The sequence below is a fragment of the Dreissena polymorpha genome, chromosome 2 (assembly GCF_020536995.1).
Source record: "Dreissena polymorpha isolate Duluth1 chromosome 2, UMN_Dpol_1.0, whole genome shotgun sequence".
Lineage (NCBI taxonomy): Eukaryota > Metazoa > Mollusca > Bivalvia > Myida > Dreissenidae > Dreissena > Dreissena polymorpha.
Window position 1 is genome coordinate 48,427,545 of NC_068356.1, and position 14,698 is coordinate 48,442,242.

Consider the following 14,698-nt stretch of genomic DNA (forward strand, 5'->3'; position numbering starts at 1 on the left):
CGAAAAGTGTCGTCCTTGATTAGCCTGCGCGGACTACACAGGCTAATCTGGGACGACACTTAACGCAAATGTATTAAACCCCATTTTCACAGAGCGAGGCTCATATATAGTAAAACGTGACGCAGTATGTGGTCGAGTTATTCACACTTAAGATATTGATATATTGATGCTGTATTGAATTAACTTCAAGATAATTGACGATTCATTGCAAAAACGCTAAGTAAGGGCCCTGTGAAAAACTGACACGGTAACTGGTCGCGAAGAAGTGTTTACATATAATAATGTTGGCATATTTACACATCGTGTGGTCATGTTTACATATAATAAAACGTATTTGCTTAACTTAGCGAGTTCAAAGAAGGATATTCGTATCACGTTAACTTTATTTGCAAAGGAATATAATTTATGCTATCGTATTTTACTTTCAATGATTATAACTTGTATGTATTGCAATATTCAGTGTTTAGCTATTCTTACTGTATGTATTGCAATATTCAGTGTTTAGCTGTTCTTACTGTATGTATTGAAATATTCAGTGTTTAGCTATTCTTACTGTATGTATTGAAATATTCAGTGTTTAGCTATTCTTACGTGGTCCGTATTACGTTATCATCCTTTCATCATGTGAATGTAACTGCAACCAATACTATACACATTTCGATCTACTACTTAAAATTGAAATGGGCTTTGCTATGTGAAACGGTGGTTTAATGTGTGAACGTAAAGTGTCGTCTCTGATGGGCCTATTCGCTCCGTACAGGCTAATAAGGGACGACACTTTCCGCTTTTATGGTATTTTACGTTTACACAAAGTCTCTTCTTAGCAAACATCAAGTTAAGGCGGAAGCTGTCGTTTCTAATCTGAGATGACACTTTACGCAGTTACATTAACCCTCTTTTCTACAGCAAAAAACAAGAAGAAAAAAATAACGAAAGAAAAACAACTAACCCTCAACTGGGCTCAAAGCACTGACACCTGGGGTAAACGTCTATCGCTTAGACCACTTGGCCATCCGTTCTCATACAATGAGTGATGTATTTTATACTTTATATAAGCAATCCTCGTAGCGACACAAAATATAACGAACACAACAGAACTCTCCTAATTATTCAATCGTTTCGCGTTGCAACGCGTTGCAACGCTTTATAATTTTCAGGTTTTGAATTGGTCAAAAGATGCATAATGGATATTTTAGAGCATGGTAAATGACCAGTATTACTTTTTCCTTACAAATATCATAACTACAACGAACATTTGCGAATCTGAAACATTTTTTTGTTTTGTCAACTTATGAAAACTTGAAAAGGCCCCTTTAACCCATTTATGCCTAGCGTCCTGAAAAAAGGACATTGCAAACAGCGTAGACCCAGATGAGACGCCGCATAATGTGGCGTCTCATCTGGGTCTGCGCTGTTTGCTTAAAGGAATTTCTATATGAAATATTCTAAATATAGAAATAAATATGGTAGACATCCCTAATTTTGGAAATAAATTGATCCAATTTAGAAGGATGGGAGAGTTTACTAGGCATGAATGGGTTAACATTCAGGACCAACATTCAATTCCGACGAAGATCAGTAACATCACTTTTGATCAATAGTTATGAGCAGAGGCAAGAAATATTGAATTAAAAAAGATATATGCAGGGGCGTCGGAAGCAAATTGACATTGGGGCAGCGGAGGGGTGGGTATGTTTAGTTTAAACCTATTTATTTTAACTCGATTGCATCGAAAGCCTCGGGCTTATTGGAACGCTCTCGAGTCCGTTTCCTGGGCCTAGAACCAGTACTTGGTGTCTTTGGGGGAGATCTAAAGAACGCTCCCACAGTGGGGATCGAATCCATGACCTCCCGGTCGCTAGGCGGACACCATATCCATTACACCACGGCGACCGGGTGGGTATGGCAGGGTAATCCCCCTCCCGTTGGTGGGGTCCGCGAATGTTTTCAAATTTTGGCATCAAATGGCGAAATCTGGTGCGTTTTTATGCCTGATACACGACTATTGCAGGCATATTCTGAATGACAAAAGTTGTGACAGACCGACAAACGATGGAGAAGTGATCTCTATAAGTCGCAGTTTGTACTATGTAGCAGGCGGCACAACAATAGGGATCCTGTGGGTTGAAAGAACGTTCTTCGGGATTTTTTGACCGAAAATCCGTTTTGAAAATTTGAAATTAGTTGGTTGGTTTGGGGTAGACATATTGAAATGACACAAAAAGTGGTAAAAAAACATTTTTTTGTTTTATAAAATTATCGATTTACTTTGAGTTATTACAATTAATTCAGGTATCTTGAGGCATCTTTAATTTTGTGTTAATTAAGGACTATTGGATATCGGCACGTTTGTTTCATGTCATACTTTCCTTTGTATTAATAAAAAGAAGTAAAGACTTAGATCATATCGACAATTAAAGATTCCCAGGTTTAATTACTCAAGAATAAAGGGATAATCGTTATAAAAGAGACCGATCAATTAACAACATTATTGACACGTTCATTACCGCGGGCGGGTGATGACAATCTAAAATACACGTGTCATAAACGCGAAAGCCTTATTACCTTGCTTCGTGGTAAAGATATTTTCAAATAAACGGGGATTGAAATGAAACAAAAAATGAAAAAAGTATTTGCCGAAATTTCATTTTTGCCGAAAATATTGGGGCGGCCGCCGCCCCAGCTCCGACGCCTCTGTTATGTCGTTTTGAAAATGTCGCCATATTGCTACACTCGATATCTTCAAGCTGTCGAAATACCTACAGGATGTTACTCCAACTTATAAACGAATTAACAAATAGTGTGCAACAGATATGAGAACAATATCCCGTGATCTCTATTCTTTACAGTCATCACTCGTGTGTTCACCATATGTATGGAAAGCGCGTTCAAATCTCTCTACTACTTTGTACTACAATATGTTCTAAAATCCTGTAAACAATTCAAGTCATCAGAAAATTTGACGCATAAATTTGAACCAAGCAACATAAATTCATATTAATATATAGCAATACAAAATCGGTGTTTCCAAGAGACTGACGTATTTTATACTTTATATAAGCTATCCACGTATTGTCACAAAATGTAACGACAACGATAGAACTCTCCAAATTATTCAACCGTTTCGCGTTGCGACGCTTTATAATGTTCATGTTTTTAAACCACCAAATTAAATCGTCATATTATGGCTTTTTTAGAGCACAGTAAATGTTCCGTATTACTGTTTGCTCAGAAATATATAACTACAACGAACATTTGCGAATCTGATTTTTTTTTATTTGTAAATTTATCAAAACGTGAAAAGATCGTTTTAAATAAGCAATGTCACTGTATGTTAATACAGAAAAAATAATTTCTGCGCAAAATCAAGTTTTACTGTTATTGAATGATATTTTTTCAAATTAGAATAACACTTAATTGCTTGATAGCTAAAACTAAATAAGTTGATAGCTAAATCAGGATTAAAGTGATATTATGAGCATCTTACAGTTTATAGGTGTCTATCGCATCCGTTGTTTTTTTTTTAGTGTTTTCTCTTCATATACACTTATATTTGTTAATGCAGCATCAACATACTAAACAATATCCAGGAAAGAGAAAAATAATGCATTTGAATATCAACCGTACTTTCGTTTGACAACTGATCATGCATATACGATGTGATACTAAATTTAGTTTTAGTGCAGACTCGTTCATACGACACAAAGACACAATTTTGTTTTACGGATCATTTCGGCTTACAGGACTCACCATTCACGTAAAATATCGAATATAAAATATATTTTTATAAACAACTGGTAGCAAGATGAGTTGCAGATAATTGGTCAGTAACCACACTTTAACTAACTCTTTTGACCTGTTAATTCTTTTCAGCTCAATTCAACAGTGAAACATGTCCATACTATCACTTTAAATTATTCGATAATAATATGTTGCATTTCAATAATATTTCAATTTAAAGCAATGTTGTATTAATATTTAACACGAAATGCCCTTTAAAAGGATCATTGGCTCTGAAATTTTAGTTAATTTTAATTGTGTGTTAATCATACAACAGCAGGACAGAGATGATTTGCCTTCTCTCATTCCTGAGTTTTGCTCCATATTAACGAGACGTCTTGAAAACTATTATTTTCGCACACAATATAGGGATAATACACATTTTCGAGGGCATGATCATCTGCGGGCGCTCGAAAAATCCGTTTCTGTCCGAGTCATTTTGTAGCATCGGGCGGCGTCCGGATTATTTTTTTTATATCACAGTTTGTTTTACCCGACATCGGGCCCGGGAAGGAATCGCGTTGAGATCGAAAAAAGATCGGACGATCAACGGACGGTAATCGCCCGGCGTGCGCCCGACATCGGATTCACTGTACGTGTATCATAACGAGCATCGTCCGGCGTCCGTCGGGCATCGTGCAGAGGCCCTCCGGCAATCAGACGGTCGCCGGCCGATGTATATGCCTCTGGGAAATACCTTTACTTTTGCCGATACACGTTCAATGAATCCGATGTCGGGCGATCGGCGGGCGATACCCGTGCGTTGATCGTCTGATCTTGTTTCGACCTCAACTCGATTCCATCCCGGGCCCGACGTCTGGTAAAGTTTTAATTTATACTTTAAATTAATCCGGACGCCGCCCGATACTACAAAATAACCCGTTGTCCGTGCGATCATCGGCCTGGCGCCAAACCGTTGAGCTGAAAAATGCGTCGTCCGTAGATCGGACGGTGTGATCGGTATCTATTTGTTCATGAGTTTATTTTAGGTAAATTCTCGACATTGAAAGGGGCCTTTCACGTTTTGGTAAATTGACAAAATTAAAAAAAGTTGTTTCAGATTCGCAAATTTTCGTTTAAGTTATGATATTTGTGAGGAAACAATAATACTGAATATTTACCATACTCTAAAATATCCATTATATTCATCTTTTGACGATTTGAAAACCTGAAAATTATAAAGCGTTGCAACGCGAAACGATTGAATAATTTGGAAAGTTTGTTGTTGTCGTTATATTTTGTGAAACTACCGGAATTGCGGTCAGTGGTTCGAGTCCATTCTTTTTTTTCTTTTGATTAATAGTATTCTTGTGTTTTTTTTACTGTATATTTTTAGGTCCAATATTTCAATCTATCAATATAAAGCATTTAATGAGAAACTTCAATACATGCCGAAATTTGTGAAAAGGCCTCTTTAACATGTAGTTTACGGGTAATTTGCTCAAAACAATGAACAAGCACTGCTTCACGTCGATGTCTTGAGACAGGAGTTAAAAGCAATAATAGTTGGCATAAGTGGAAACTATGAATTTTCTCTTAAAACTATTTCTAGCTTTGGAAGAACGGGGCTTAATGCATGTGTGTAAAGTGTCATCACAAATTAGCCTGTGTGGTCCAATTTCCGCTGTTTTGGCTTTTGTGTTTGTAAAGAAGTCTCTCCAGTTTAGTAGAACATAGCAAAGAACCCCTGGCGCTACCCTGGTGTCATATGGCATAGAACCCCTGGAGCTACCCTTGTCACATATGGCATAGAACCCCTGGAGCTACCCTTGTCACATATGGCATAAAACCCATTGAGCTACCCTGGTGTCGTATGGCATAGAACCCCTGGATTTACCCTGGTGTCATATGGCATAGAACCCCTGGATTTACCCTGGTGTCATATGGCATAGAACCCCTGGAGCTACCCTGGTGTCATATGGCATAGAACCCATGGAGCTACCCTGGTCACATATGGCATAGAACCCCTGGAGCTACCCTGGTCACATATGGCACTGAACCCCTGGAGCTACCCTTGTCACATATGGCATAGAACCCCTGGCGCTACCCTGGTGTCATAATATGGCATAGAACCCGTGGAGCTACCCTGGTCACATATGGCATAGAACCCCTGGCGCTACCCTGGTCACATATGGCATAGAACCCCTGGAGTTACCCTGGTCACAAATGTCATAGAACCCCTGGAGCTACCCTGGTGTCGTATGGCAAAGAACCCGTGAAGCTACCCTGGTCACATATGGCATAGAACCCCTGGAGCTACCCTGGTCACATATGGCACAGAACCCCTGGAGCTACCCTGGGCACATATGGCATAAAACCCCTGGAGCTACCCTGGTTACATATGGCACAGGACCCCTGGAGCTACCCTGGTCACACATGGCATAGAACCCCTGGAGCTACCCTGGTTACATATGGCATAGGACCCCTGGAGCTACCCTGGTCACATATGGCATAGAAACCCTGGAAAGTGTCGAACTTGACTTGCCAGTCCGGACTGCATAAGCTAGTTCCGGACGACGCTAAATGCATATGCATAACGCCATGGGCGGCTCAGATGTATTCAGGTCGTGCCTTGATCTATTTTGTAGGATACGCATACTTGCTAAAGTGTCTATGGGCTTTTCTCCGATAACAATTATTTCCTGTAACGTCTTAGAGACATTCAGGAGGATGTAAAAACCAAAATCTATATTTAATGATTTGTAGTGTACTAGTCTGTAAAAAGAGGCATTTGTTGTTGTTTTCCAAACATAAACACGAAATATTATGAAAATATCAATTTACAGTCTACGATAAGAATTTCACAATGAACGCAAGCAGTGAAACGAGAGATTGGCAGGTAATTGATCACAATGAAAGGCCTAAAGTCGCTCACCTGAAATACAAAGGTACTGACCTTTTCCGTACAGCCCAATATATCAGTAGAACAAATGTTCTGACCAAGTTTCATGAAGACCGGACAATACATATGACATCTACAGTGTTAGCAAGGCAAATGCACACGATGCACGAAGGGCGACAGACAACAGACAAAAGGTGATCACAAAAGTTCACCCAAAATTATGAAAATCTGTGCCTTAACCTTTTTAAAACGTGGATGGGGATGACTTTTTGATTAAATAATCGTGGCTCAACAACCTTTTTCATATATTATGCAATCATTCAAATATTTCTCTTCCTGATATATTAGATAACTTTTTTGATAGTTTTGTGTTTTAAACAAATTAAAGCTAGAAGTATTAATTTCTTGTATAATAAAAAGAAAATAACGGAAACAATGGATTGCATGAAGAAAGGGTATATCATAATTCAGACGAACACCTTTTGATAGTGGAGTTTATATGACTTTGAAAAAATATTATACTCCTAAAGATTGTCACAATGTTTGAAGAGGATATAATTAAAACTTATTTAGTAAACTAAACCAAGATATTATAAGAAGATGTCTACTCAGCAAGTGTCATTAAGATTGTGACATGTGACAAACAATATTCACAATGTTTCATTATAGACATACAAATAAAACTGCCACCCTCTGAGAGCATTGTTTTTAAACACACATGAACTATTTTCAGACTCCTCTTGCAGTACAAAAATCAATAAATTCCTTTTAAAACACAAATCTTCGTTATTCACACAAACAATCGACCTCATCCCCTGGACAAATTTCATGAAAATCGGACAATGAATGTGGTCTCTAGAGTGTTAACAACGTTTTAATATAGCCAAATGTAGCCACATAAGGTAAAATGCACCGCCTTCCGGCGGACATGTTTTTTAACCAACCGGAACCATTTTCAAACTTATCCATTGTATCAATGGGGCTAAACTTTTGATCATGCTTCATGATGATCGGAAAATAAATTGGGCCTCTATTGTTAACAAAATTGTACTATAGCCATATATAGAAAAATGCCCGGCCCCCTGGCGGCCATGTATTTAAACCAACCGAAACCATTTCCAATTGGTACAAGATATAGTTGGGACAAATCATTTGACCAAGTTTCAGGAAGATCGGAAAATAAATGTGGCCTCTAGAGTGTTAACAAGGTTTTACTATAGCCATATAAGGAAAAATGCCCCTCTCCCTGGCGGCTATATTTTTCAACAAACCGGAACCATTTTGTTACTCGCCCAAAATAAAATTGGGACAAATCTTCTGACCAAATGTCGGACAATAAATGTGGCCTCAAGAGTGTTAGCAAGGCAAACGTTAACGCCGCACAACTGAAGACGCGAGAAGGGCGAAGGACAAAACATTGTGCTCAGGTGAGCTAATAAGTCAATACACGCAATTGTTCAAATGTGCCTTTTATTTTCCTGTACGTCTAACAAAGCATTTTAGTGAGATAAATTTACCATGAATAACAATGCAATACTCAAATATGCAAAAAGCACAAAGAATAACATCATTCAAACAGGGTTTTTGACTGGCATGTTTATGTAGAATCCCAAGGACGCACATCATGTAAACTCCACTGTTAAAGGGACTTGTTCACATAATATCGAATTTTATTTTTTCAGATAACAAGTTAAACAAGAGGACCTGAAAGGTACATAGTCGCTCACCTGTGATACAAAAAACTGACATGTTCTGTGCCACGAAAGATATCATTTAAACAAATGTTCTGACCAAGTTTCATGAAGAGTGAACCATAAATGTATTTTGTTAGAGTCCTTGCAAGGTTTTTACTATAGCCATATAAGGATAAAGTATCCGCCCCATGGAGGCAATTTTTTTCAACAGGCTGGAACTATGTTTTAACTCCTCCAAGATATCATTAAAACACATTTTCTTACCGAGTTTCGTGAAGAGTGGACCAAAAATGTGACTTTTAAAGTGTTAACAAGTTTTTACTATAGCAATTTAGGAGCAATGATTCGCCCCTGGCGGCCATGTTTTATAACCAAACAGAACCGTTTTCGAAATTTTCGGACTCATCGATGATATCATTTCAGAAAATATTTTGTTCAAATTTAATGGCGATTGGACAAATGCATGTGACCTCTAGAGTGTTAACAAGTTGGCCATATATAGCCATTTAAGGAAAAATGCCCCGCCCCTTGGTGGCCACGTTTTTCAACCAACCGGAACAATTTTCGACCTCATATAAGATATCATTGTGTAACACTTCTTACCATGTTATATGAAGATCGGACAATAAATGTGGTCTCTAGAGGGTTGATAAGGTTTTATTTATAACCATATATAGCCATATAAGGAAAAATTCTCCGCCCCGTGGCGGCCATGTTTTTCAACCAACCAGGACCATTTTCGAATTCGTCCAAAATATCATTGGTAACAATTTTCTGACCAAGATTTATGATGATCGGACATTAAATGTGACCCCTTGAGTGTAAACAAGGTTTAACTATAGACATATATAGCTATATAAGAAAAATGCCCCGCCCCCTTGCGGCAATGTTTTTCAACCAACCGGAACCATTTTCGAACTCGTCCAAGATATCATTGGGACAATCTTCTGACCACGCTTCATGAAGATCGGAAAATAAATGTGGCCTTTAGAATGTTAACAAGGCAAATGTTGACGCCGCACGACGCACAACGAACGACGGGCAAAAGTCGATCACAAATGCTCATCATGTGCTCAGGTGAGCAAACAAAATAAATAAAAGTGAATATAAAGGATATACAGGATAAAACACTTCCTACAAAGAAACTGCGATACGTGCAAAATAAAAATAATATTGTTAATTAGAGATCATTAACTAGGGGCATTCAAGCATTGTTATGTGACATATTACTGACAACACAATCGGTCGATTCCATGATAAACGACTACAGTCAGATATATATTAATATTTAAAAGTCACAGAGGTACAGGTGTGACACATTTGCCCGAAAATTCGACCCAAGATTTCACCAGCTTTTTTTCCCATTTTTGTTATATTCGTTTTTCGTCTTATAACTGAAACAGTTTGTGCTTACAACGGTCAAACAAACTCACTATCTGTCAAGCAAAGACAACAAATGACTAGCTGAATAGGTTAAGAAGTCCTTCACATATGTCCGAATTACAATATATAAAGCATATTTAACCTCATAATATTAAACAGTAACTAGTAAACAACAACACACGGGTAAGAAGTATCAGCGACACGTATTTCATGAGTAATTGATAATTACATTTATGCATATTATTATCATAATACATAAGAACAGTAAGTAAGTAAGTATTTCTCACAAATGCTCAGCTTACGCAGGCCCATACCCAGGGGGTGGGCCCAGGGGCCCGGGCCCTCCCAGCTGGCTGTTGAGTTATGTTTTTAAAAAAAATAAAAATTGTTCTCTCCTGAAACACAGTACACTTTCACTCAAAACAAAAGAGCAGACGTGTTTTCTTGTCCCTGTTAAACAAAAGGATTAGCGCTAATTTACTTGCCGGTGGAGATAAGCCCTTAGGCAATGTTTTCTTATCTCCTGGTACCCACATCCCCGATCAGTCAATTACCCCTTGGGATCTTAAATGCTTGATTAAACAGGTCTTTTGATTGACCAAGGAAAGAGAAGCAGCGAATTGAAACAACTGACACAGGAGTTCGTAGGTCTGGACATTGCTGACGTTAATAATTTGTGAAAAACAAATAATGTTGGAAGCAATAAGGCGGTGATGTTGATAATCGTCTTTGTCCAAGGCCCATAACTTCTCAAAAATAAATGAACCGGAACGAAACTGACACTTCATCTGTAAGTCATGTAGCTAGACTCACACACCAAATATTGGGTCAACATCTTAAAGCTATTTGAAATAAAAGCCGGAAAATGAAATGCCGGAAGGATGGACAGACGGACTGACGGACGGTCCGACTGCTATATGCCATCCTACCGGGAGCATAAACATCAGCTCTACATTTGAAAGAGTTGCGTAAAAAACCTCCTGAAAACGGTTGTTATAGTTCGATTGGCCATTGTCGGCTCGGGTACTATTAAATGTACTACAAAACTCTGACTCTAGGATAGGCGCCCCCCCCCTCCCCCCACCGGCGAGGTGCCACCTCAAAGATTTTTTCACTGGGCGGATATATGACTCTCAATGTTTTTTATTTGGCGGAGAACATCCCTCCTGCTAAAAATTAGGGGGCGAAGTAATGTCCTCTTATCAGAATTGATGACCCGGATAAGTGCCGCCTAAATTTTGTCTTCCCCTTAAAGTACACCCTGAGCAGATTGATCCTGCAGGATTTGTCTATTCAGGTGGTGCCTTATAAACGAGGAAAATTGTGTGTGTGTGTGTGTGTGTTGTTGTTTTCCCTACGAGTATTCGTATACTAAATCACAGTGTGTGTAAGTGTGTGTGTGTGTGTGGAGTTGTATATCCGACCATTCGTTAATATCCTTTTAAGTTTATTCTAACTGATCCATCGAGAAACTTGACCGAACGTACAAGTCATGCAGAAACTGCGTAATTGTTTGGTTCAGATGGACGCCCTGCAGTAATGCTATTATTATAATAGCTTAAGCGTTTATTCCATTTTGAAATGCTGTTGTAAAACTAAGACAGATTTTAACAAACCCTTTGGATAAATACAAGTTAAACCCAATCACAATTGATTTTGTTAACAATTAATCCACCGATACTTTAATACCAAGGTCAAACCTAGGTCAAACAAAATACATTTCATAAGATCGGACCACTCTATTGAAGTCATACCATTAATACCAGTGTTATGACAACTCAACTATGTTAAATAATAGGATAAATAATTTTATTATGAGAACGGCAAAATGTGAAGAGATTTCTCGCCGTATTGAAAAAGTTTTGATTGAGAATCTAAACATTTGCCGTCTGCGGCGTCTATTAAAAAAAGTTTGTAATCGGTATGGTCATGATTTTAATTAAATGAAACTAATTGAACATTGGCATACAACATGTGAAAATGCCCATTCAGTCCCGGTAAACTATTACTATCAATTCCTAACATTGAGCTCAACTGAAAATGCATATATTTGATGCTTTTCTGCTACAACAACGCGCGGAAACAACGTGAACATGTGCAATGTCAAGTAATCATGTCATGCCCATACTTTATTATTTGTTTTTTTGCACAAAAATGGAATCTACAGTTCGCGAACGGTAACTTACTAATGACTCATATGTCACTTGTTATGTGATTAACCAATAAAGGTTTGTTTCTCAGAGCGCAATTCACATATTACTTCATCCCTCATCTGAAGCAAAATACAAAATAACATAAGTAAAATACATAGATTAAGTATGATGAAAATAAGGTGATGACAGAAGTTAACAAAGAATATAATGATTAGTAGCATACTTCAATTGATAATGACATTGCTCATTCATCAAATATTGAGATAAGGATAGAAGTAAACACATGAAGTATCCATTTAACATTGATATTTATTACAATCCATCAAATCCTACGATAGAAATTATTGTACATACATGTAAATACATTTATTTGTTTCTAAATTATTTCGTTCACAATTTGGATTGTTCATTCGTTCGTCCGTCGACTCGACTAGGACCACTCAAGTCATCTTTGGGTCTGGGACTGGCTTTGTCTGTGTGTGCGCAAATGGCTGCTGAGGCCGATCCTGGCACGGAATATTCTTGTACAAAGGGGAGGAGTGGGACGTCTCCAGTTGGGCTTGCAACACGGGCCTTTCGGGCTTGCCTCTTCTCTGCCGCAGTTGTTCAGTTCGCCTCATACGTCTTGGCGCCATTGCACATGGTAGAGCACCAGGTGGTGCGATAAATTGCGAATTGTTCTTACGGTAAGTGTCTGGGTTGATTGCAAACTGGAACAGACGAAAGTCCCAATGGGGGCACTTATCCGCCATTTAAATTATTGTGAGGGGGCAGATATCCGCCTACTAAATTCTGACATGGGGCACTTATCCGCCCCTCCAGATTTGCTTGGAGGGCACCTCTCTGCCCCCTTAAAATTAGGGGGCACCTCTCCGGGGAGCACCTCTCCGAGGGGGCGCCTCTCCGGATACCAAAAATCTGCTCAATATCTGAAAGCGTTGCTTAAAAAACCTCCGGAAAACGGTTATTATAGAGAAAATTCCAAACAAATGTCGAATTTATTATGAAACTTTAGAGGAAATTTGAATTCAAAGAGAAAATAATATTATGGTTATAAGTCAGTCATACGTTATTATACATTTCTTAATAAAGTTGTTTGATTTTTAAAGTTTGCTTTCCTTCTTCATCAAACATCACACATTTCTGAAATACAAAGATTTAAACATCGGTGTGAATTTCACACCAATCTGTAAAGCTTTAGACTTCAGAAAGTTGATGATTTACATGTTATATTCCATAAATTTATATCACGAAATAAGTTTTTTAAAGCATAAAAATTCACCTTAAAAAGTGCCAAATTAAGAAAAACTTGAAATTCGGAAGGGGAGGCCCCTCCCGCACCCTTCCCGCTTGGGCTCCCCCAGTCAAAATATCCTGCATACGGCCCTGTGTACTTATGCATTAATACGCCACATCCACATTTACATGATTAAGTGGCAGCTTGGAATTGTATCACAAACAATAAATTATAGGCTGGACGCATAAACAACATTGTACAACACTAAGTATGATAACGCCGTAGTGGTCTATAAAAGCGATGACTCAAATAGCCCAGTAACGAATAAGCATGATGGTCATGATGGCCCTAAAGCGTTATGAGTTAAAGAGGAACTACAACTGTGGGCGATTTTTTCACGTGACCAGGGCCCGCATTCACCAACCCATTCTTAGACTTAAGAATATACATGAAGAATGATATAGACAGAGGTGTTAAATGCCAAGTTTGACTCAAAATGCAAGCAATTTGATAAGGTGACCTTTAATCCTATAGGACCCAGCATTTGGCTTTGATATTGTTAGTAATCATCCTGACCATTTTTGTATGATTAATAACGGTGAATTCTTGAATGCGAATGATATTTTTTGATAATTTCAACCGCTACCTAGATTTTTAATGCATTCGACTCAAATTCACACTTTGTCTAGATATTGTCCAGATAAACATTTCTATTAAATGTGACAAAACTCTTTCCTATACAGTGACATTCTAAATATTGACACGGTACGACCCACATCGCACGACATACACAACGAGACGCATGACAAAGACTAATAAAATGGGTCGTGTTCGGAAAAAACTGGGCATAATGCATGTGCGTAAAGTGTCGTCCCAGATTAGCCTGTGCATTTTTAGTTTCAAGGCAGTCCCTCCTTACCGAAAATCAAGTTTAGACGGAAAGTGTCGTCCCTGATTAGCCTGTGCAGCATGCACATGCTAATCTGGGACGACACTTTACGCACATGCATTATACCCAGTTTTCTCAGAACAAGGCACCAATAGATCACATGGTGGTGAGCCAACAACAACAGGTCATGCGGGCGGTATCAATCAGAATTCTGCATTTTCTGAAAAGGGAAATGGTTGTTATATGAAGACCGAATGGATTGAATGTCTTATTCAAAATTTTCGTAATTTATTATAAGCGACACTATTTAATGTATATGCGATGTAAATAATTGAAAGAAATGACATGGCTGAATGTGTTCAACGAGTTTCAAAAGATAGCGCTAAGTTAATGTTAACACTGTATTATATTACCCATTATACTTGTGTGAATGTATTACATTCATATCATACTCTTACAATCAATAAGTGGACTATTTATCTGTGCAAATCTTTACTTTGTTCGTAATATATAAGCCTCTCACAGGTGAATATTTCCGAATGTGAACTTTTATTTACACAAATAAATCCCTTAAATTTGCTATATATAGTGCATTTGAAATGCCAAAACGTGACTCGAGTTAGAGCCCAGGCTTTACCAGTCCAACAGGTCCACGAATACCAAGAGGGGTTTATTTATCGTTGAACTGTGGATATTTGGTAGTGAATATAATTAATCACG